Source organism: Mirounga angustirostris, unplaced genomic scaffold, assembly GCF_029215605.1.
Source record: "Mirounga angustirostris isolate CCGP_5_RB_7025 unplaced genomic scaffold, mMirAng1.0.hap1 SCAF_1, whole genome shotgun sequence".
Classification (NCBI taxonomy): domain Eukaryota; kingdom Metazoa; phylum Chordata; class Mammalia; order Carnivora; family Phocidae; genus Mirounga; species Mirounga angustirostris.
Genome location: NW_026991709.1, coordinates 194734226 through 194757488, shown reverse-complemented (window position 1 = coordinate 194757488; position 23263 = coordinate 194734226). Strand labels below are relative to the sequence as shown.

General features: G+C 38.4%; 1 protein-coding gene and 1 pseudogene across 5 annotated transcripts in view; both read right to left on the bottom strand.

Moving 5' to 3' along the window:
• The window catches only part of DCP1A (decapping mRNA 1A), a 56965-nt gene that overhangs the window by 27915 nt on the left and 5787 nt on the right, over positions 1-23263 (bottom strand). The window lies entirely within an intron of this gene.
• On the bottom strand, positions 8-23263 carry LOC123833711 (large ribosomal subunit protein uL16-like; annotated as a pseudogene). The gene has a single exon (XR_006788336.3). The product of XR_006788336.3 is annotated as a large ribosomal subunit protein uL16-like (transcript).

Sequence of the window (23263 nt, the reverse complement as noted above, 5' to 3'; positions counted from 1 at the left end):
TTGAAAAACAAAGAAGAAAAAAGAGGGGAAATGAGGTTTCAATATTTGGGTGTATGTAAGTACTACACTACCATGGAATATCACAGAATTTACCATGAAACCCTCCAACTGTTAGAGGAGTTCCTCTAAAGAAAAAAAAAAGCCTCTCCCCTAAACTGTTTAATAAAATTATTAAAATTAGGATTGGTAAAATATCTAGATGAAAACTGGAAAGTCTGTTTTTAGACAGGATTACTATATCTCACTGAGCCTAAGGAGCCACTAAGTGTAAGCAGCACCATTATTTTATGTATTAGAAAGAAAAATAACTTTTTCTTAAAAAGAAAAACACTGCCAGTTACACTAAGAATCAACATTGTAAGATGCATTCCAAATGGATAGCAAAATGTGAAAAAAAAAGTGTCTCACTGAAAACCAAGTTCACCCATCAGCTAACCAAGCACAGAACCTCTACCAGTCTCTTGAAGCCTGAACGGAATTAGTAGCTCCAGCTCCAGACCCAGTGCATGACTGATACTATGCACACAGGAACCGGAGGTGCTGGGGCTGGGCTCCGTCTGTCACACTTCTTACTTTTCCTTTTTCATTCCTAGCATGGATGGTGTGATCAACACTAAGAAAACCCTCACAAGGTATTTGGTAAATAGGTATATGAACCTTATTATTAAGGATAACAATACATAAAAATGACTGTAAATACTTTTTGAATAAGGTGGAGTAGAAATACTGAATACATAAGTCAAAATAAACATAAGGCTAGTTAGGGCTCACTGTTTCCATGTGCACCCAAGGCACTCACAGCCTGGCCCAGGTTGTACCTCCCTTCACACTTAACGATGACTGGTACAGGAAGTGCAGGTATCATTAGGCCTTTTTTTAAAATTAAACTTTTTTTTTTTTTTAAACACAGGAAGTAGGATTTATTGGTGGGCATGAATAAGGCGGGGGGCACTGCCGGTTCTCCTGAGTGCAGAGCCTGCCATTTGTCCAAGGGGCCACTATCAGGGATGTATCTGACCCACAGCAGTCTGGGATGAGCTGCTTTTCAGCCATCATGTCTTCAAATTCGTCCGCATTAAACTTTAAAGCCCTACTTCTTGGAAATGTGGATCTTCTGATGGCCAGGGAACTTGAACTTGGCCCTTTGTGCGGCCTTAATCACATGCTCCTTGCTCTGCAATTTGGTAAGGATGGACATGATGATTTGGCCAATGTGGACCCTGGCCACTGTGCCTTGGGCCTTTCCAAAGGAGCTCTGCCTATCTGCCTGGAGCCCGTCAACCCCAGCACAGGACAGTTGATACAGTTGACAGTCTTACTGATACGTGGAAGGGGTAGAGCCACACCCGGATGTGAAACCATCTTTGCTACAGCTTTTCACCATGTACCTGTTGGCACAAATATGGGTAGCCTCCAGGGCTTCAGAGGAGAGCTGCTCATATTCATCTGATACTATGTAGCCACATAGTAGGTACTCATCCATTTTTGCCTTCTTCTGCCTCTGGTCAAAGATGCAGGGACACCTCTGCAGAAATGAGACTTTGGATACGGCATGCTCTTACAATACCAGTAACACTGGGTTGCATGGTGGCCCATGGTGACACCAGGATCTTCGGTGGCACCCCAAAGGAAAAGAGCTAAACTTTTAATTTTGAAGTAATTGTAGCTTCACACATAATTGTAAAACATAGAGAATGTGTGCCCTTTGTTTCTTCCAATGGTAACATTCTGTAAAGTTATAATATCATAGACAGGCTTCTGACATTGATACCGTCCAGATCCCTGGTGCCCTTCTATAGTCACACCCTCCTCCCTTGGTCACTCTCCCCTGTCTCTGACCCCTAGCAAACACACTAATCTAGTCTCCATTTCTTTAACACTGTATTTCAAGAATGTTATATAATATAAATGGAATTATACAGTATGCAACTTTCTGAGATTGACTTTTCTGACTCAACATAATTCTCTGGATACTGATCCAAGTTGTTGCTCGCATCAATAGTTCATTCCCCCTACTCTCACCTCCCTCCTTTTTTTCTGCTGAGTAGTGTATTTCATGGTATGGATGTACCTGTTCAACCATTTATCCATTTGAGGATATGTGGTGTGTTTCCAGTTTTTTGCTATTATGAATAAAGCAGCTATAAATGTTCATTCCAAGGTTTTTGTGTGAACATAAGTTTTCCTCTCTGGGCTAAATGCCCCGAAGTACAATTACTGCATCATAGTAGTTGCATGTTCAGTTTAATAAGAAACTCTTAACCTGTTCCCCAGAGTGTTTGTGCTAGTTTATATTCCTACCAGCAATGTATGAGCAATCCAGTTTCTCTGCAACCTTGCCAGCATTTGTTGTTCTATTTTTAACTTCCTCCATTCTGATAGGTGTATAGTGGCATCTCATGGTGGTTTGAGTTTATATCTCCCTAATAGCTAAAAACACTGAACATCTTTTCATGTGCTTCTCTGTCATCCATATATCCTATTTAGTCAAATGGCTGCTCATGTCTTTTGTCCCTTCTAATTGATTTTAAAAAAAATATTTATTTATTTACTTGAGAGAGGGAGCGAGAGAGCACGAGTGGGAGGGGCAGAAGGAGAGGGAGAGAGAATCTGAAGTAGACCCTGAGCTGAGCGTGGAGCCTGATGTGAGGCTCAATTCCACAACCCTGAGACCACTACTTGAGTCGAAACCAAGAGTCTGACGCCCAACTGACTGTGCCACCCAGGAGCCCCCTAAGTGATTTTTTTTTACTGTTGAATTTTATGACTTTCTTTTTCTTTTTCTTTTTTTTTAAGATTTTATTTATTTATTTGAGAGCGAGAATGAGAGACAGAGAGCATGAGAGGGAGGAGGGTCAGAGGGAGAAGCAGACTCCCTGCCGAGCAGGGAGCCCGATGTGGGACTTGACCCCGGGACTCCAGGATGACCTGAGCCGAAGGCAGTCGCTTAACCAACTGAGCCACCCAGGTGCCTGAATTTTATGACTTCTTTATATATTCAAGATACTAGTCCTTTGTTGGATATGTGGTCTGAAGATATTTTCTCCCTGTCTGTAGCTTGTTTTTCATCCTCTTAATAAGGTCCTTCCAGAGCAAAAGTTTTTAATTTTGACAGGTCCAATTTATCAATTTTTCCTTTTATGGATCATGCTTTTGGTGTCAAGTTGAAGAATTTTTTGCTGATGGACCCCTAGTTCCAAAATTTTCTCCTATGATCTTTCCTAAGGGTTTAGAGTTTTACATTTGAGTCAGTGATCCATTTTGAGTTAGTTTTTGTATAAAAACGTTTAGGTTAAGGTCTTTTTTTTTTTTTTTTTTGGTCTAATTGTTCTAGCATTATTGTTGAAAATGCTCTCTTCTCTCTTTTTTTTTTAAAGATTTATTTATTTTAGAGAGAGAGAAACTTTAGCAGACTCCCTGCTGAGCTTGGAGCCCGACTGGGGGGGGCTCAATCTCACGACCCTGAGATCAGGACCTGAGCTGAAACCAGGAGTTGGACACTCAACTGATTGTGCCACCCAGAGGCCCCTGCTCTCATCTTTTGTACCTTTGTCAAATAGCAGTTGGGCATATTTGTGTGGGTCTATTTCCAGATTTATTTTATCCTATTTATTTATGCGTTTATCCTTCCACCAATGCCACACTGTCTTGACTACTGCTGCTATATAATAGGCCTTAATATTGGGTAGAATAATTTCCCCACTTTATGCATCTTTTCCAAATTGTTTTAGCTTCTAGGGCCTATGCCTTTCCATATAAATTTTAGAATAAGTTTGTTTATGCCTACAAAAATCTTTGCTGGTATTTTGATAGAAAGTGCTTTAAGCCTACGGGCCAATTTGGAAATAGGTGAATTTGTACCATGTGGAGTCCTTCAATACACAAGTACAGTCTAGCTTTCCATTTAGTTTTTTTTTTATTATTATTTCTTTCATTAGTATTTTGTAATTTTCAGCACACAGATCCTTGTACATGTTTTGTTAACTTTATGCCTAGGTACTTAATTTTCTTTGTAAGGATTGTAAGTGGTAGGGTTTTTAAAAAAAAGTTTGTTTTTTTTTAAATTAATCTCTACACTTGATGTGCGGCTCAAACTCACAACTCCGAAATCAAGAGTCACATGCTCTTCTGACCGAGCCAGCTAGGCACCCCTAAATGGTAGTTTTTAATTGTGACTGATAATTTTGAGTGTTGATCTTGTATCCTCATACCTTATACTAAACTCATTTTATTAGTTCTAGAAATTTGTACTAGACAGTCCTCTTATCTGTGAATAACATTTTTATTATTTCTTTCTCTCCCCTTTCTATTCTAGTATGTAAGCCTATTTTTCTTTCTTGCCTTACTGCAGTGGTGAGAACTTTCAGTGCTGTGTCACAGTCAACACTGTGGACATCCTTGCCTTGGTCTCAAACTTAGAAGGAAAACATTCACTCTTTCACTATAAATATAACGTTGGCTGTAAGTTTGTTGTAGATGCTCTTTATTAAGATGACATAGTTCATTTCTATTCCCAACTTGAGAATGGACATATGATTTTTTTTCCTGCATCAAAAAACACAAAATATGATTAGTGATATTTCTATTTCATATTTAGTCTGTTGATATGATGGATTAAATTGATTGATTTTCAATATTGAACCAGCTTTGCAGATCTGGAATAAAGCCCATTTGGGCATCACTTATATTTCTTTTCTCTATATTGTTGGGTTTGCTACTATTTGGTTGAGGACTTTTTTTTACCTAGCTCATGAGAGAGATTGCTTTGTGGTTTTCTTTTTTTTGTACTGTCTTCGTCCTGTTTGGGTATCAGAGTAATACTGGCTCTGTAAAATCAGTTGACAACTGTTCCCTCCTTGTCTGTCTTCTGGAAGAAACTGTAAAATTAGTGTTAATTCTTTGAATTTTCCAGTAAAACCATCTGAGCCTGGAGATTTTTCTTTTAAATTATTAATTTAATTTCTTCAAAGGCTAAAGGATTATTCATGTCATCTATTTTATCTTGGTTGAGTTTTGTAGTTTGGGCTTTCAAGGTCCATTTCTTCTAAGTTATCAAGTTTGAGTGTAAAGTTGTTCATAGCATTAGCTTATCACCCTTTTTTTTTTTTTTAAAGATTTTATTTATTTATTCATGAGAGACAGAGAGAGAGAGAGAAGCAGAAGGAGAAGCAGGCTCCCAAGGAGCAGGGAGCCTGATGCGGGACTCGATCCCAGAACCCTGGGATCATGACCTGAGCCGAAGGCAGACGTTTAACCGTCTGAGCCACCCAGGCGCCCTTGCTTATCACCCTTTTAATGTCTGGAGAATCTACAGTGATATCCACTATTCTATTCCTGATACTGGTACTTTGTGTCTTATTTTTGTTAGTATTGCTAAAGGTTTATCAATTTTATTGACCTTTTTTAAAATTTAAAAAACCTAGCTTTTTGCTTCATTAATTTTTCTGTTTTCATATTTTCAAGATCATTGATTTCTTCTGCTCTCATTTTTATTCTTTCTTCTGTAGGCTTTGAGCTTATTTTGCTCTTCTTTTTAAAATTTCTTGAAGTGAGAATTTGGTAGGCTCTCAGCCAGTGTCACTTGAAAGGATGGGAGGAATTCCCCCTGGCTAGGCCACCTGGTGTGCCTCTCCTGGAGAAGGGAGCCTCTAACCTTCACAGATGCAAACTGCTTCCCAGGCTACGTTGGTGATGACTCCTCTTCTGCCCCTCCACCTCCTCTTCATGGAAGGGAGGGAAAGCACTCCCTTGGTGGCCACTTATTGTCAGCAGGGCTTCTAATCCTTCCTGTCAGTTTTTCTGGGCTCACCTGATATTTTTGGAAGGACTCCCACTCCATCCAGGAGGGGAATGAGCCTACCTGATCTGCCTTTTGTTGCTAGATTGGAAGTCAACAAATATCAGACCTGGGTCCCCTTCTTCTGTTGGGTGAGAGGGTTTTAAGACCCTCCTGCCGGGTTGTTTTGCCAGTTCTGGGTCTTCTTCTTTCTGAACCTTTCAGAGTTCGCCTAATTGTCTCTTGTGTTATTTCTGGGTTTTTATAGTTATCTTTAACAAGGAGAGCAAGGAGAGAGAAGTCTGTGCCATCTTGTTTGGATGAGAAGTCTCATTATGCATTTTCATGAAAAGACGAAGTGGCTTATTAAATATCAGAGAAAAAAAGTCTTAGAACTATAACTAGAACTCAGGTATTCCCATTCCTAGGCCAGTAGTCTTGACATCACACAGCCACTGCCTCATTACATGAAATAACATAAAATTTTTTATAGAAACAAAAAGTTAATGAGCTTCAATTATGCTTGAAGACTAAAGTAACACGTAAGAGTATAAATAATTAAAAATTATACAATAAAAGGATAATAGAATATAGGAAATATAATGCTAGAACAAGAAACTTTAAATAGGAGCATCTGTGTGGCTCAGTTGGTTAAGCATCTGCATTTGACTCGGGTCATGGGATCAAGCCCTGCATCGTGCTCTCTGCTTGGCGGGGAGCCTCCTCGTCCCTCTCCCTATGCCGCTTCCCCCCACTCATGCTCTCTCAAATAAATAAACAAACAAACAAGACAAGAAACCTTAAAGATCCTTTTCATAGCTATTATTTGAACTCTATCAACATACATTAATATGTATTGATATATTAATATACATTAACTGAGAAAGCCAGTTAGCTTTTTTAAAATTGAGGTATAATTGACATAACATTATTAGTTTCAAATATATGATGTAATGATTTATTATTTGTATATATTGTAAAATGATCACCACAGTAAGTCCAGTTAACACCCATCACCATACACAGTCACAAAATTTTTTTTTCTTGTAATGAGAACTTTCAAGATCCACTCTTAGCTACTTTCAAATATGCAATACAGTATTATTAACTACAGTGACCATGCTGTACATCACACCCCATGACTTACTCATTCTGTAACTGGAAATTTGTACCTTTTGACTCCCCTTCACCCATTTTACCTCCCCTCCCCTGACTCAGGTAACCATAAATCTGTTCTCCATATCCATGAGCTTGTTTTTTTTGTTTGTTTGTTTTTGGGTTTTTTTGCTTAAAGATTCCACATATACTGGGGCACCTGAGTGGCACAGTTGGTTAAGTGTCCAACTCTTGGTTTCGGCTCAGGTTGTCATCTCAGGGTTGTGGGATGGAGGCCCGTGTTGGGCTCCGTGCTCAGTGCCGAGTCTGCTAAGGATTCTCTCCCCCTCTCCCTCACTCTAAAAATAAATAAATAAATAAATCTAAAAAAAAAAGATTCCACATATAAGTAAGATCATAAAGCATTTATCTTTTTCTTTTTAAAGATTTTGTTTATTTATTTGAGAGAGAGAGAAGGGGAGATAGTGACAGAGTACAAGCAGGTAGGAGAAGGAGAAGCGGGCTCCCTGCAGAGCAAGGAGCCCGATGTGGGGCTTAATCCCAGGACCCTGGGCTCATGACCCGAGCCAAAGGCAGATGCTTAACCGACTGAGCCACCCAAGCACCCCCATTTATTTTTTTCTATTTTATTTGGCATAATGCTTCAAGGTGCATCCATGTTATTGCAAAAGGTTAAGAATTCATTCTTTTTGTGGCTGCATAATATTCCATTCTGTATATATGCATTTTCTTTATCAATTCATCCATTGATGGACTCTTGTGTATACATATTCTGGCTGTTGTAAATAATGCTACAATAAACATGGGGGTGCATATATCTTTTCAAATTAGTGTTTTCATTTTTTTTTTTCAGATAAATACCCCAAAGTAGAATTGCCAGATCACATGGCGGTTCCATTTTTAATTTTTTGAGGAACCTCCATACTGTTTTCCATAGTTGATGCAACAATTTGCAGTCCCAGCAACAGTGCATGAGGGTTTACTTTTCCCCACATTGTCACCAACACTTGTTCTTTCTTGTCTTTTTGATAACAGCCATTCTAACATATATGAGGTGATATCTCACTGTGGTTTTAATTTGTATTTCCCTGATATTAGTGATGTTGAGCATCTTTTCATGTACCTGTTGGCCATCTGTATGTCTTCTTTGGAAAAATGTCTATTGAGATCCTCTGCCCACTTTAAATCAGATTATTTGTTCTTTTGTTATTAATTGTAAGAGTTCTTTATATAATTTGGATATTAGCCCCATATTAGATATATGACTTGCAAACATTATCTCCCATTTGGTAGGGCCTTTCCATTTTGTTGATGGCTTCCTCTGCTGTGCAGAAGCTTTTTAGTTTGATATAGTCTCACTTGTTTATTTTTGCTCTCGCTACTTTTGCTTTTGGTGTCAAATCCAAAAAATCACTGCCAAAACCAATGTCCAGGAGCTCACTATCTATGTTTTCTTCTAGGAGTTTCATGGTATCAGGTCTTACATTAAAGTCTTTAATCTATTTTGAATTTATTTTTGTATGATGTAAGATAGTAGCCCATTTTCATTCTTTTGCATGTAGCTGTCCAGTTTCTCCAACATCATTTATTGAAGAGACTGTCTCTTCCCTATGGTATATTCTTGGCTCCCCTGTTGTAAATTAACTTGACCATATACCTGTGAGTTTATTGCTTGGCACTCTATTCTGTTCCATTGATCTATGTGTCTATTTTTGTGCCAGTAACCATACTGTTTTGGCTACTAAAGCTCTGTAGTATATCTTGAGATCTGAGATTGTGATACCTCTAGCTTTCTTTCCTTTCTCAAGTATGCTTTGAGGGGCTCTTTTGTGGTTCCATACAAATTTTAGGACTGTTTGTTCTATTTCTGTGAAAAATGTCATGGCAATTTTGATACAAACTGTACTCAATTTGTAGATTGCTTTAGGTAGTACAACATTTTACCAGTATTAATTCTTCCAATCCAGGAGCATAGAATATTTTTTCATTTATTTGTGTTTTCTTCAGTTTCTTTCATTATGTCTTAAAGTTTTCAGTGTACAATAAAAGCTATTTTAATGGCAAATATTTTGTTTCACTCTGAATTAAGGTCATTTTACTCTACAAAAAACTTCAGGGCCAATCACAACTTTAAAGTTCCCTTTTTGATGGAAATAAAAGTTTAACTGGATTTTTTCAATTGTCATTGTAGAGGGAGTGAAAGCATCGATATACAGAGTGAGTGAATAGCTTCATTTTATGAACGAAGATGATGAACGTGAATTTTTTTTCCTACCCTATTCATAAGGGGACTTGCCTGGTGGAGAAACCCTCCGGTTTCACTAAAACTGTCCTTGACTGTTGGGTTCCACGTCTGGTTATGTGTCCTGCAGGTGACTGTGCATACTACCACCAGGCACCCAGGCTGGCTTCTGCTTTCTGAGTGGTCATTCAGCCTGCTGTGAAGAGTTTTCCATGTTTGGACCCAGGTTCACAGCCCCTCTTCCATTCACAGAACTTCAAAACACCACCAACATTTCAAACAGAATCAATGTCTAATGAGAAACAAGTAACTTTGGAATATCTTACATGGTATAAGTAAATAGACTGAATTTAGCTTTGACAGCCCTTTGACAAGGAACACAGAGGAGGCTTTGTTACGGAGGAGATATTTATTAAACATTATCTTCTGCAGGGTCTTAGTTATGTTCCTATTCCTTTCAGCTAAGGATTGCTCCTACATAGAGTAAATCAGATTGGGCTCTGAAAAGACTCCATATATGGCAATTAAACACAACCATCTTTCTTTAAATATGCCTCTTTCAACTCTGGCTAAAGAACATACAAAACACAAGAGTCTGAATACAAGATTCCAGTTTTCCTCTAATGGACACACCTCTACAACTTACAGTGATGAGAAAGTTTATGATACGCACTAAGTACATCAGGCTCAGAGAAGAACACACAACATTTTCTGGGCTAAACAGGGGCATTTTGTAATGTTTTCATAGGGGGTTGCAAATCCAGCTCTTAAGAAAGAATTTCATACTGATAATCAAACTAAGCCCAACAGAGCTGTCAACTTATGTTGACAATACTTCACTTACATCCTCCCCTTTTCCTTTGAAGAAATACACTATAATTTAGAAATAAGACACATGCCTTCCACTCTTGTACATTATCAAATAAACTGCCAAAAAAGAGCCAAACACTTACAAAGGCATGTTTGCAGAAGAAATAAAGATAAGGAAGCCATAACGATAGCTTAATGGGTAAAGGATAAGAGTCACACTCGATTCTGCCAAAAGCAGACCTGTAGAGGTTCAGACACGCATCCAAGAATCAGCTCTGTCTGCCAACATATCAAATGCTCAGTGCATGCAACTGGCAAGGAGGCCCTGGGAGCTGCCCCTAAGCCTGTCACTGTCACCAGTGAGGAAAGACAGACAAGTTCCCAGATGGCTAAGATCACGGAGGACCTGTCTTCAAGCCAAAGCCAAGTATTCTTCCCTCAAGAGAACTTCCACTCTATGGCCCAACACATTCATTTGCTGAAACATCCTGAAATAATTTTCCTTTATTAACTATAGCACAGAGGATTTAAGGATTTGACAATACAGTATTATTGTGCACATAATGATGGCATCCTGATTTGTAAATGACTTCTCTCAAGATGAAAGCAAACTGTTTAGTTATTGGACCCCCACCACATAGTGTGGCTGTTAACAGCTGTCCCAAGTAAGTCGTGCTGTACAGGCAAGTCACTGAAGAGTTAGGTGGTGTGGTAGGGCATTTGATTACCTTAAGGTTGTACTTCCATGAAAAGTACAAAAATTCAGAAAAGAATATCCAAAATTGAATGTTTCCTTTGCTTTTTAAATGATGGCATCTTTTGAAAGTGTGAAAAACGAGACTGACAAAGATTAAAGGTATTAGGTCATTTAATATTGAGAATTTTTAAAAAGCTGGGGGGCAAGAGTTTTCCATTTCCCCAGAGCCCTGTTTGAAGATCTAGCAGCCTAATATGATTTGATGTTACACCTCACGCTGCTTCTCATCTGGAATGGTGTATGGCACACAGAAGATCAAGAAAACCCAAATTAATTTGGAGCCTTTGTAAAATCCCTTGAGACTTTTTGAGATGCTGTGAAATGTCACAAAAACAGAGCTGGGAATCACTCTCATGCACATGTTGTCTTTTTGATTCATTTATTATTTAGATCTGACCTACTTTCTAAAAGGATTTGAGGAGGTTGGAGATTTTCTCAGTATGGTGCCAAGCAGAAAAGGGGCTTTGATATAAGCTTTTTGGCAATGATGTTAAGAGTTATAAAATTTCTAAAGATGAGACTGACAAAAATGCCCTACACCGGGAAAGAAAAACAAGAAAATGTGCTTTGAATACAGCCAAAAACATTTATTCTAGACATAGGGAAAATCCTTCTGATTATAAAAGTAATGTAAAAATGGAATAGATTATATAAACACCTGCCCTGGCTAGTGAAAAAGCAAATGCCCCTGCCTGGACAGATCATTTCCTTTAAGACAAGAATAAGCCTGATGGCCCCACGTCAACACTGAAAGGTTTGGAAAGAGAAAGAAGAAAAAGGCTCTGGAGTGGAAAGTAGAACACACACATACAGGAAAAAGGGTATGGAGCCAAAGCCTGCCCGACCTAGGATTCTGATAGGAGATTATGGTAGGTGGCAAACAGGCAGGCAAGGAAACTCCACGAATCTGCACAAATGGCTGGTAAATGTGATTCAGTCACTTCAGCAGCACATCTATTCTGGCCAAAACACACAGCTTAAAACACCAATGAACACTAACATGGTAGAGAAAGAGTACACTTTCTAAAATTTAAATTGCAATGTCTATTTATTGAACACTGATTAAAAGACACAGGCCAGGACATTTTAAACTGCTATTCTGCAAGCTCGCCTGTTTATTATTTTAAAACTTTACCCTTCTCTAAATTAAATCAAGTCTGAAACTATTTACCGGCAATACCGCTTCCACAGTCCCTTTTAACACTGTAGTTTTAGTATAGGATTCAGACACATGAAATGATCATTGAATTTTTGGAGGGAAATTACGAAAATAAACCCAAGAATATCACAACTGTTCATTCCTAATGACAAACTTTCTATTCCTAAATAATGGGCACCCCAAATAAAACAGAGAGTCACACCGGGGTTTTACGTGTGCTGCTAGGGCTGGTTGCCATGACTGCCACACAGTACTCACCACTCCTTATGGCAGAGCCTCTCCCAGGTGTGTCCTGCAAGTGATTATGGGTATGCCAAATGTTGGACCTGTCCATCCCCAGTGGTCTATCCATCCCAGCGTCCCACACAGAAATGATCATTTTTATGTATCATAAGGGACAATAAAGGGTGGGAAGCATGGTCCCTGGCCTCCACGGAATCTTGTGGGCTCCCCAAAATCTACACGTAGCGCTTTGGGAAATAGTTCAGATAGTGGTGTAGGAAAAGGGGGACCTTCTTTTCTCTCCTTTCCCTAATTAACTTCTCTGCTACATATTTTTCTACCATTTTAGTAAACGATCATCCAAACCAGGGCTATAAGGCAAATGTCCACGAGCATCACCCAAACCAGGGTGTAGTGGGATCTGAGAGGCTGTGGTGCACATGCCCCACCCAGAGCTCCTGCTGACTCCCAGTGCTTGCAGGGATGCAGGTGCTGTGTGGCCTTCACAAGAAGGAAAACTAGAAATCCGTGGGTGTGTGCGTGGGTGTGTGGGTGTGTAAAATATCCTTACTTTTAAAAGTTGGTAGCAAATGCTTATCCCATGCCTTTCTTTTAATTTAAAAAAAAAAAAAAATGCTGTGCATGCCTGAAGTAGTGACTCTAAGTAGCTCAGAGCTGCCTGGATCCTCCAGGGGATTGAACCCCAAGGGCCCAGTCTTAAGGTTTCTTCCGCCCACTCCAGAGTAGCTTCAAATCTTCTTGGACTAGTGGCTACTCTGTTTTAATTTTTACCTCCACAGTGAACTTCACTTTGTAAACACAAGATGAAAACCTATATACATACATACTAAGAACACATTTCTGCCACTTAGCTATAAAGTAATGGTTGCTCTCCTTTGTGAGTTCTCAAAAGAGAAAACATTAATTATTTAGAAGAGATAAATGGTGCATACACTGTTAACTTTTAAAACATTCATAATTAGGATAACACCACATACGCACAAAAAAGTTAAAACTGCTTTTTACCTGACAACACTATTTTAGGGGGGAAAAAAGCCAGTACTTAGGGAGACACACTGGAAAGAATCTCCTTTGGAAATCTGGAAATGTTCATGGACTTGGGAACAAAGTTAACCAGAAGGTACCTGGGTAGAGGCTCCACTAGAGGCTCTCCTAGAAGACTCAACAGTGGCCTACGATAGATAGAAAGCCATACAGACATTTGAAACTTGTGACCTGACAGCACCACCAGGTCAGTCCGGGAGTCTAAGTCACTCTTTGTTTTCATGGTGTTTTTACCTCTTCAGTCTACTAACGTGGCAACAGCAAGGCTCTTTCCTTATCTTTGTCCAGAAGGCCAGATTAATGCAGTTGCCACAGATCCTTTCTCCTTCCCTGATAAGAGAGTCACACCAACCATAGTGGTGCTGCTGCTGATGGTGGAAGACTGTCTTTCTCCAGGCTGGTCAAGAAGCACCGAGCTGAATTCAAAGATCACAGAGAATGGACTGTGGAGCTTTTAAAATTGTTTATAAATTCCTCTTTTAGTTTGGAGGTAGAAGTCACATTTTTTGACTTGACAAATTGTAAACTTCTCTTGCAAGGACATTTCCTGCACTGTGCTTTAAGTCTTAAGATTTGTGCAAATGCCAATAGCCACCTACCATCTCTACTGTTCTGAGTCTTGCCCTTGAACTGAGAAAGGGCAAGCAGAGACAAAAAAAACTACAGTATTTCTTCTACTAAAACTTTCCATTTGGCAGCTGCATTTTCAACACTATGGAAATGAATCACCCTGCCTTTTCTAGTGATCTAATTTTAATTAAAAATGTTCTCTATCAAGAGACTGATGCCCGATATAAAGGAAAAGTTGTAAGTGAAGCGGAAACAAAGGGGTACTTCTCACAGGCTTTTGGAGGTAAGTTCTTAAAAATATTAAATAGTAATTATATTTTTATTTTCAATTGCTTGTTACAGTGATTTGTTGTTGTTAAGCAGGTTATAGGGCAACATACTTTGTTCATTTTGTCAAAAGTACTTTGGGATTATAGAAAACATTTGAAAATATGAAAAGTGGTATTCATTGGGAGATCTATGCCTTAAGGTGCTGGATGGAGGAAACATAACAATTGTCCTTGTTTCTTTCAGTAAAAAAAAAAAAAAAAAAAAAAAAAAATGCCAAGTCTAACATGCACATAAAGTAAAATAATGTTATTTTTTTGGCTAAAACCACAATCACACATTGGTATAAGGAGGGAATAAAGTTAGGTCTGAGAAAAGAAAATCTAGACTGTATACTCCTTCTAATTAATGGATCAGTGTTGCTGCTAAAAATGATCAGGAGAAGAAAAAAAACCAACAATGTAAATACCACCCAGTCTCTCTGGTGGATCAGATTTTCACTAGTACTGGCCTAATCATTCATTCAAATTTACAGCTGATAATTTTCTAATCACAAATCTTAAATAATTTTTATCATTAATTAACAGAGCTGTTTTAGGAATAAATATTCATAGCACTGGGATTAATATAGTAACATATTTCATTAAGAATCTTCACCCTTACCAGAAAGGTAGAGTTCTGACACTAAAAGTTCTAACATAATTTAATGACTTCTGCTTATAATTCTCTAAGAAAATACAACAGAACCTCAGGACTAAAGAGATAACTAAAATTCTTTAGAAGTACACAACAGTTTTATCAAAATGGTAGAGTGCTTGGTAGAGTACTTGGTAAATGACAGATGCTCAATAAATATCACTGAATAAGATGTATGTCTGAGTTAATCAGACTGTTTGTTTAAAAACAATGTAAAAGACAATACTGAAATAGTTTTTGCAAAAGGAAATCATTAAATGCCAGAATTTACTTTAGAGAGCTTAATGGGACCACAAACCTTTACTTTAATATTTTCAATTAACCAAGTTACAATGTAGACTGCCTACCTGTAACAAAGAGAAAAACCAGTTTTGCTTGCTTTTACTTTTTTGATTCATGTACCAAATTTTGGATTAAAAAAACCTGCTCAGAACCCTTTACAGAGGGGCGCCTAGGTAGCTCAGTCATTAAGCGTCTGCCTTCGGCTGAGGTCATGATCCCAGGGTCCTGGGATCGAGCCCCACATCGGGCTCCCTGCTCGGCAGGAAGCCTGCTTCTCCCTCTCCCACTCCCCCTGCTTGTGTTCCCTCTCTCTCACTGTGTCTCTCTCTGTCAAATAAATAAATAAAATCTTTTTTTTTTTTAAAAAAAGAACCCTTTACAGAAGCAACCCTCTCAGGTCCCCACCCTCTTTGGGAGCTTTGTACTAACACTTTACACGGTGCTCAATCAACTTTGCTTTGCTGCCCACCCCAAAAAAAACAAAAAAAAAACCCTTTACAGAATATTCTTGGGGCATTTTAGAATTAAGTCATAACGAGGTGCCCACAGAAGTAGAAATCAAAGGGAAAGCACCTTCTAGGAGAAACATACTTAGTAAGGTACGTTGCTTGTAGCAGGTGCTTGTCAAATGCTTGCTCAAAGAATGAATAGTGGATAACAGAAGCATGATCTCCTCACTGCACAAGTCCCTGTGGAGATAAGTGTCCTGTGATAAAGTCAGAAATGTAGAGATCCTACATCTGCTTTTTCAGAGGCCAGTCTCTATATGGAGAATAACTGTCCTGATACCATTTTCTGAATAGGACATTCCTCTTAGCATTTTCTTTAGATGTGATGGGAAAGATTTTAAACTACTGACCCAACATTTTATTGTTTGTGAGTGTATTCAGATATATTTATTCCTGGAGAAGTTTTGTTATACTATGTTTTTTTCCTCGGAAACTGTATATATAATCTAAGTTTTAAATGTATAGGCAAAAAGTTCTTCATAGTGATTTGTTTTTAAAAAATGTGTATTCCCTATATTTAGTTGCAATACATAAAAAATATATACATTATTCCTAATATTGCCCATTATGCTCCTCCCCTTTTGTTGTTGTTGGATCAATCAGGCCATATGGGAGTTTTTGTCGTTGATTGTGTTCTGTTGTTCTACTGCAATTTCTATGTTCTGCAGTTAATTGCTACTCATCTGTATTATCCTTCAACTTAACCCAGATTTCTCTTTTTTCTTAACTTCTTGGGCTCGGAGGCCTACATATGGTAATTTTTATAAAATTCTAGTATGTATTTGGAAAAAAATGCAAATTCTCAAACTGCTGGAAGCAGGGCTCTTTATATGCTCATTAGACCAAATTTAACTATACTGTTTAAATATCTCATAATCATCTGCTTTATCTGTCACTTACTGAGGTGGCCTGTTAAAATCTCCCATGATGATTGGAGTTTTTAACTTCTGATATGTATTTCTGACATATACTAGGTATGTACTAGTTTGGAATAATTTTATCTTCTAGGTAATTCATTCCTCTTACCATTATGCGGCAACTTTCACCCCGATGTCTTTCACCTGAAATCTATCACGTGTGACTAACAGCTATGGCAGCCTTGTTTGGTTAACAGTTGCCTGACACGCTGCATTCTATCTCTTTACTTTCAATCTTTCCAGGTTTTTGAGTTTTAAGTTTTTTGAAAACATTATCCACAAATTCTGTATCTTCATCCAGTCCCAGAATCTCTTTTAACTGGCCATTTTAGTACACTTAACATTTTGTTCTAGTTATTGACTTCTTTATTCCTGCCATTTTATGTTGGGCTTTCTATTTCCCGTGGTGTTCATTCAGTTTTTTCCCCACCCTGGTTTGTACTGGTTTAAAAGACCCCTATGTTTGTTTTGCAGTGGTTATCCTGAATCATTTGAACACACACAGATTGATTTAAATCTATGGTTAATCAATTTATCTCTTCTCACCCCAGTTGTGGGATGCTTTAGGTCTGAAGAGCTTTTACCTGATGCTGTTGGTGTCTAGTATTTTTGCTTCACCTTTTTAACTAGTCATTTCACTGTCTTATATAGTCCATGCTTATTTTAATTTACTTCCTTTACTTTGTTCATTAGTTTGTAAAGTTCATTTCTTTCTTCTGTGCTCAATTTTCTTCTTTTTTTCCTTTAAGGAGCCTCCATGCCCAGTGTGGAGTCCAATGCGGAGCTTGAACTCAGAACCCTGAGATCAAGACCCGAGCTGAGATCAAGTCGGCTGCTTAACCGACTGAGCCACCCAGGCACCCCACAATTTTTATTTTTTAAAGATTTTATTTATTCATTTGAGACACAGAGATAGAGAGTATGAGCAGGGGGAGAGGGAGAGGGAGAGGGAGAAGCAGGCTCCCCACAGAGCCAGGAACCCGACGCGGGACTCGAGCCCAGGACCCTGGCATCACGACCTGAGCTGAAGGCAGATGCTTAACCATCTGAGTCCCCCAGGCGCCCCACCCCACAATTTTCTTATTTCTGAGCCAAATTAAATACAATTAAGAATTCAGTTGCTTTGGGAGCATTTCAAGAGCTCAACAGCCACATGTGCCTAGTGGCTACTGTACTAGGCAGTGCTGCTTCAGAAGCACTACAGCAAGGGGCCGCCAAAGGCAAAAGCTCTGTGTTTGTTGAAAAATGTCTTTATTTTGTTCTCCTGAATTACTAAAGTATGGGTTGTTTTTTCCTCAGTACTCTTATTCCTTTGTCTTCCAAACTCAGTAGCTGCAACTAAATATGCTGGCAGTCTAACTGGTGCTCTTTGTAACTAATCAATCTCAAGTAGCCTTTGGTTGCTTCTGTCTCTTTGTGTTATTTCTTTCTACTTATTATGCCTGGTGTCTTATTCTACTGCCTATATCTGAGATTTATGACTTTTGAATATTCTAGAAAATTCTTAGTTATAATCTCTTCAAATAGTCTCTCTCAAATCTATTTTATCTTTCTGAAATTCTTCTCTGTTATGTGTTAGACTTTCCAATTCTATCCTCCTGGCCATATTTTCCATTTCCTTTCCTTTCTTGGATGAATTCTGGGTAATTCCCTCAGACGTCTCTTCCAGTTCCCCAATCCTTTCTGTTGTTACAAATTAACTGCTGAGTCCAGTAGAGAGTTTATTTCAATAATAACTAAAATTTTAATTTCTAGAAATTCAAAACTTTGTTATTTTTCAAATCTGTCACTTTTTAAATAATCTACACCTGACATTTACATCCATTAAAGTCTCTATCTGATCATTTCATTAACTAAAATTTTGGGGAAGGGCTGGCTAATCCTGCTGTTTGTTGTATTCTACCTTTCACTAAGTGTGAATTATTTCCTTGTATATTTGGTAATTTTGGACCATGAGGCTTGTCGATGAGATCCCTGGGCAATCTGGGTGTCTCTCCAGAAGGATTTTGCATTTGCTTTTGCCAGGTGTCCTAGAGTACTCACCGGCTGAGAAGCAATCTTTATGTTAATATTTTGGCCTGCGTAAGAAATTTTACCCAGTGAATGGTACAACCTGAACTCCAAATCCGTATGAGAAAGCTCATGGTTACAATTATTCAGGGGAAACACTTTCCCTGTTACCCAGAGCCCACACTGAGATAGATAAGCTTGCCTTGTCCTTCTCCTCGGTTGGTGGGCTAATATTTTTCTAATTAATTCATATGGAGCTCATTAGGGGACCTGGCTGTATGTATGTATGGGTGTCTCAGCTCAACCTCTCCAGCCGTGAGAGCTCAAGGCCCTGTCTCCTGACTCCATGTAATTGTCATGGGACCCTTATATGAAGGAGAGCTCCATACCTAAGAACCCCTGACAGCTGGCAGCCAGCGCTGGTTTATAAGCTTCTCACTTCCACTTTCAGCCTTCACTCTGATGTTGGCCCACTGAAATGTCCCCTGTTCTCTTTTTGGCTAAGCTATGCGTTTAGTATTTTATACAGCATTTCTAAATGTTCGCAGGAGAAAGATTTCCTGCCATGACATTGCTGGACAGGAGTTGAAGGATTATTTTCTTTGATGTGCCTATGCCATAGAAGTCCTAGAAGTTCACAGTCTCCCAAGAATGATTTTATAAGGCAGTGAGTAGAATGGATTTTCTTTACAAATGGAAACAGAAGATCAGCAGATTGATAGTAATGCCTATGTTTAAACAGCAAAAAAACTGCTTCTTCAACAAATCAAAGATAAAATTAAAACTATCATCAATGTTTTTTAGGGAGAGGTGTCCACAAATTAAACATCATTACATTAATACAAAGTTTTAGCTGGGAGGGTGCTACGTATTCCGGTATATGCTCAAAATAAACACCATGACCCACTCACTGATCAGAACTGCTGCTGTTAAGAGTTTAAAAAAAATCTGTACACTGTAAGATTTCTCATTTTTAACATGTATATATTTTCAACTTATCATACCTCAGGCTGCCCAGTAATGGCCCCTATAACATCTGAAAATAGTATCTATAAAGATAAACAGAGTCTCCAGCTTGTCATGGTGCTAGTCAGAAGGGACAGGAAGAAGGACACTATGAGCCTGTGTTATAAGAGAACCTGGATAATATTAAAATCCTCATGACTCTCTCACTACCAAGATAATTTGGCTTGGGTCCACGATGGAGACACAGTCTGTAATATTTTATATTTGTAAGTGCCTGACAAAATACCTTCATGTATATGATGCCCTTTTAAGATAAGTAGGTCAGATCAGTGGTTTACGTGATTTATCCAAGGTTACAGGCCGAAAATGGCAAAGCCTAGAATAGAATTCTTTTCTGAAAATTAAATTGCATGCCAAAAGAGTGTTACCATGGCAAAGCCCCCCTCAGGGATATCTTCTGCAGCTTTCGTATCTAGAAATCATTTATAAATTTTAAAAAAGAATGACTAAATGAGAGGCCTAAAAATCGAATCCAAAGCTCCCCTACCCTAGTGCTTGTTCAATTCAGGTATGGCACAACAAAAGGGAGTGTGTGAGCAGGGGTTCATGCTTTATAGACTTCTGTTGTCCAATATGGTAGCCACTAGCCACATATGGCTACTTAAAATGCAAACTAATTAAATTAAATAAACTAAAAAAGAAAAGAAAATTTCTTGGTTGCACTAGCCACACTCTGAGTGCTCAACAGTCACATGTAGCTGCTCTTTGGGATGGGACTGATACAGAGCATTTCCATTATCGCAGAGTAGTACGGGTCAGCCTCACGCTAGAATGTGGATTGATGAAGTAAGTAATTTTATTGTGGCAGCCTAGTAGAAAGAACACGGGCTTCGAAGATTTGAATTCTGCCTATGTCACTTACAACCTTTGTGATTCCTGAGCAAGTTTCTTAACTTCTCTGGGACTCCTGTTTCCTCAATATAAGTCAGAAATAAGGTGTTAGGAACTACACTTTTGCTTAATTAACTACAGAATCTGCAGTCTTCCCAACCTGCTCACTGCAGCCCTATAAGGGTCTCCTGGCTGCCCAAAGGCCCTTGATCAGTATAGAAATATACTGCTTCCGAAAAACAGAATCACCAAACCTAAGCCCTTGGCTAGTGTAAGCATTTTCTCTGTAAGATTTTACCTTTCCCTTCGGGGGGAAAGGTGTATAAATAAATAATATACTTATAGTGTATAAAATAAACTAAAAAATGAGATCAAATGAAACAATTAGAACTAGAAAAAATTATAGTTCAATTTTCCATCAACTCTAAAAAGTGATTTGAGTGAAAGAAGCTGGATCTGAAGGTGCAGTGAGCAAAATGGGTCAGGTGTCTTAGTGGTATTTCCCACAAGAAAACAACAGAAGGGCAGTTACAGAATCAGGTATAATTACCTGTATACACACTCAGACACTAATTAACTTTTTGTTTAAAGAACAAATCCCTTAACAACTCATTAGCTTGCAGACCTGACAAGACTATTTTCCACATTTAAGACTAGGTAGACAAAACACATACTCGAGAGAGGCCTTCACACTCCCGGAATCACTTTATGCTGCCTTGTCACTTCTCCCCGATACAGCTGTTCCTTTAAATACCTTCCCCAAGCTTCTCTTGTAGACTGTTTCTAATACACCCACAGTAAAAGCAAACTGATGTGCTCTTGAATTTCAAATTAGCAATACCAGAAACTATCTGGCCTCTTAGAAGATGATTCAGTGTCTCAATTAACCAGGAAACTGGACAACCTTGGTTCTAAGGAAACCTTTGTTTTAACTCCTTGTTGAAAATCTTCCTAAAATAAAATGTATTAGTGTGCTGTTCTGCTCAAGAATATTCCGATTAACATAATAAACACTCCTGATGGTTTCAGGTCTTATCATGACAACAAATTAATCTATGACAGTATAGTGGGGTTAAAGTTACAGAAAATCGACACTTTTATGCTGACCTCAGGTTACACTCGAGATATTTGCTAGAGTCTCACAAAATGAAACCTAATATTAGCTTGTTTTCTTATAATTTGCTTTCATTTCTTCCACACATGGGACTATAGAAATGTTTCCAGATAACTGAGGCTCTGATTAGTTAAATTTTGGTTAGTCGTGATTTAATTATATTTGTGTTATGTTGCACTTTCAACTCCACAGGAACCTTTGCTTGTGAAAGAAATACTATGATTCACATCAGGTTTATGCTAAATAGTAATTGAATCCATGGGCCTCTGATAATTTTCCTGACTACTTTAATAATCAAACTTGTCTTAGAAGCAATAGCTAGATTAAGTTTCAAGGTAGTAAAGAGTAGAATTAAATCAATTTCCCTTAAAAAAAACCTGGAACTGTGTTCCTCTGCAGAATTTCCCCTTCAACAGAATTTCAGCACAAAGAAAACTGCCATCTGAAGTAATTCTACTGTGAACATTAGTTTAAATAAATCCCTCTGAACTTACAGGTATTAAAAAGCATTTCCAATATGCCCCCAGAAATTAAATCTCAGAAAGGAATTATCTGGACAAACAGTTCACTAAAAAAAAAAAAATCAAGAGACTCACTTAGATACTTAAAAGTGAGCTGTGGAGAAGAATTCGGGGCTTCTGGCTCTGAAACAGACCTTGCCATTCCTCATTCAGGGAATTAAAAGAGGCATAATTTCCAAAGCTTTTTATATTTACACCAAAGACATTCCTCTGGTACCAGTTACCTTCTAGTCAAGTGAAATCCAAATAGTAACTTTTCCTTTTTTTATTTTTATTTTTTGTAGTAACTTCCTTTTTAAGTGAAAAGTAACATTTCTCCAGCAATCTCCTTGGATGATAGTTACAATCACTCTACGACTATAACTAGTTCTGATCTACCCACAGTCAGTGCCAAACAAACAGTCTCTCTTCTGTCCTCAAACACTCATACCTTCAACACCCTACTGAAACACAGGATTGAGGATACTTTTTAGTATCTTAACTACTTCTTCTTCTTTTTTTTTTTCATTAATATCTTAACTTTTTCAAGGGGCCACTCTAGTTTTGTGGACTGCATGCAACCATTCTCAAGAGCCGTACATGCCTGAAAGGACCCTGGAACTAGGGAGCAGAGAAAAGGGTTATGATTCTTGCTCTCCAACTGGGGAGCTGCCACTCACCTGAGTCTCAGCTCCCTTAACTGCTTGCCTGCCCCATATAGGTTACTGTATCATTAACATTAAGGTAAAGTAGCTCTTAGAACTTGTACCCAGAAGACACTCAATAAACAGACTGAAAAATACCACTACCAGGGCAAAGATAGTACTTCTTTGTGGACAGAAATATCGGTCCCCATCCTGTACCTCTCAAACTAAGTTCTGTTGCTCAGGGGCATGGGCAGCCAATAATTCAGTGTCCAACAAAAACAAAGGGTGAAGCTTATTTTCGTAAAACAAACAACAGGAATATGATGTAATGCTATTATATAGAAGGATATATTTAATTAAAAGAATATAAAAAGCTCCTGTATATAAGAGTGTTTCAATTTTAGAAGCCCAATTTAAAAGGTTCGATCTTACTAAGAGACTCATTTATAACCTGAGTACAGATTATATATACATTTTTAAAGATTTTATTTATTTGTCAGAGAGCACACAAGCAGGGGGAGTGGCAGGCAGAGGGGGAAGCAGGGTCCCAGCTGAGCAAGGAGCCTGATGTGGGACTCATCCCAGGACCCTGGGATCAGGACCTGAGCTGAAGGCAGATGCTTAACTGACTGAGCCTCCCAGCCGTTCTATATTTTTTACTGTAACTTGAAACTCCAAAAATAATGTGATGATAGAAACTAAAGTCACTCAATTTAAATTGTAAATATATGAACCGTAATAAAACAG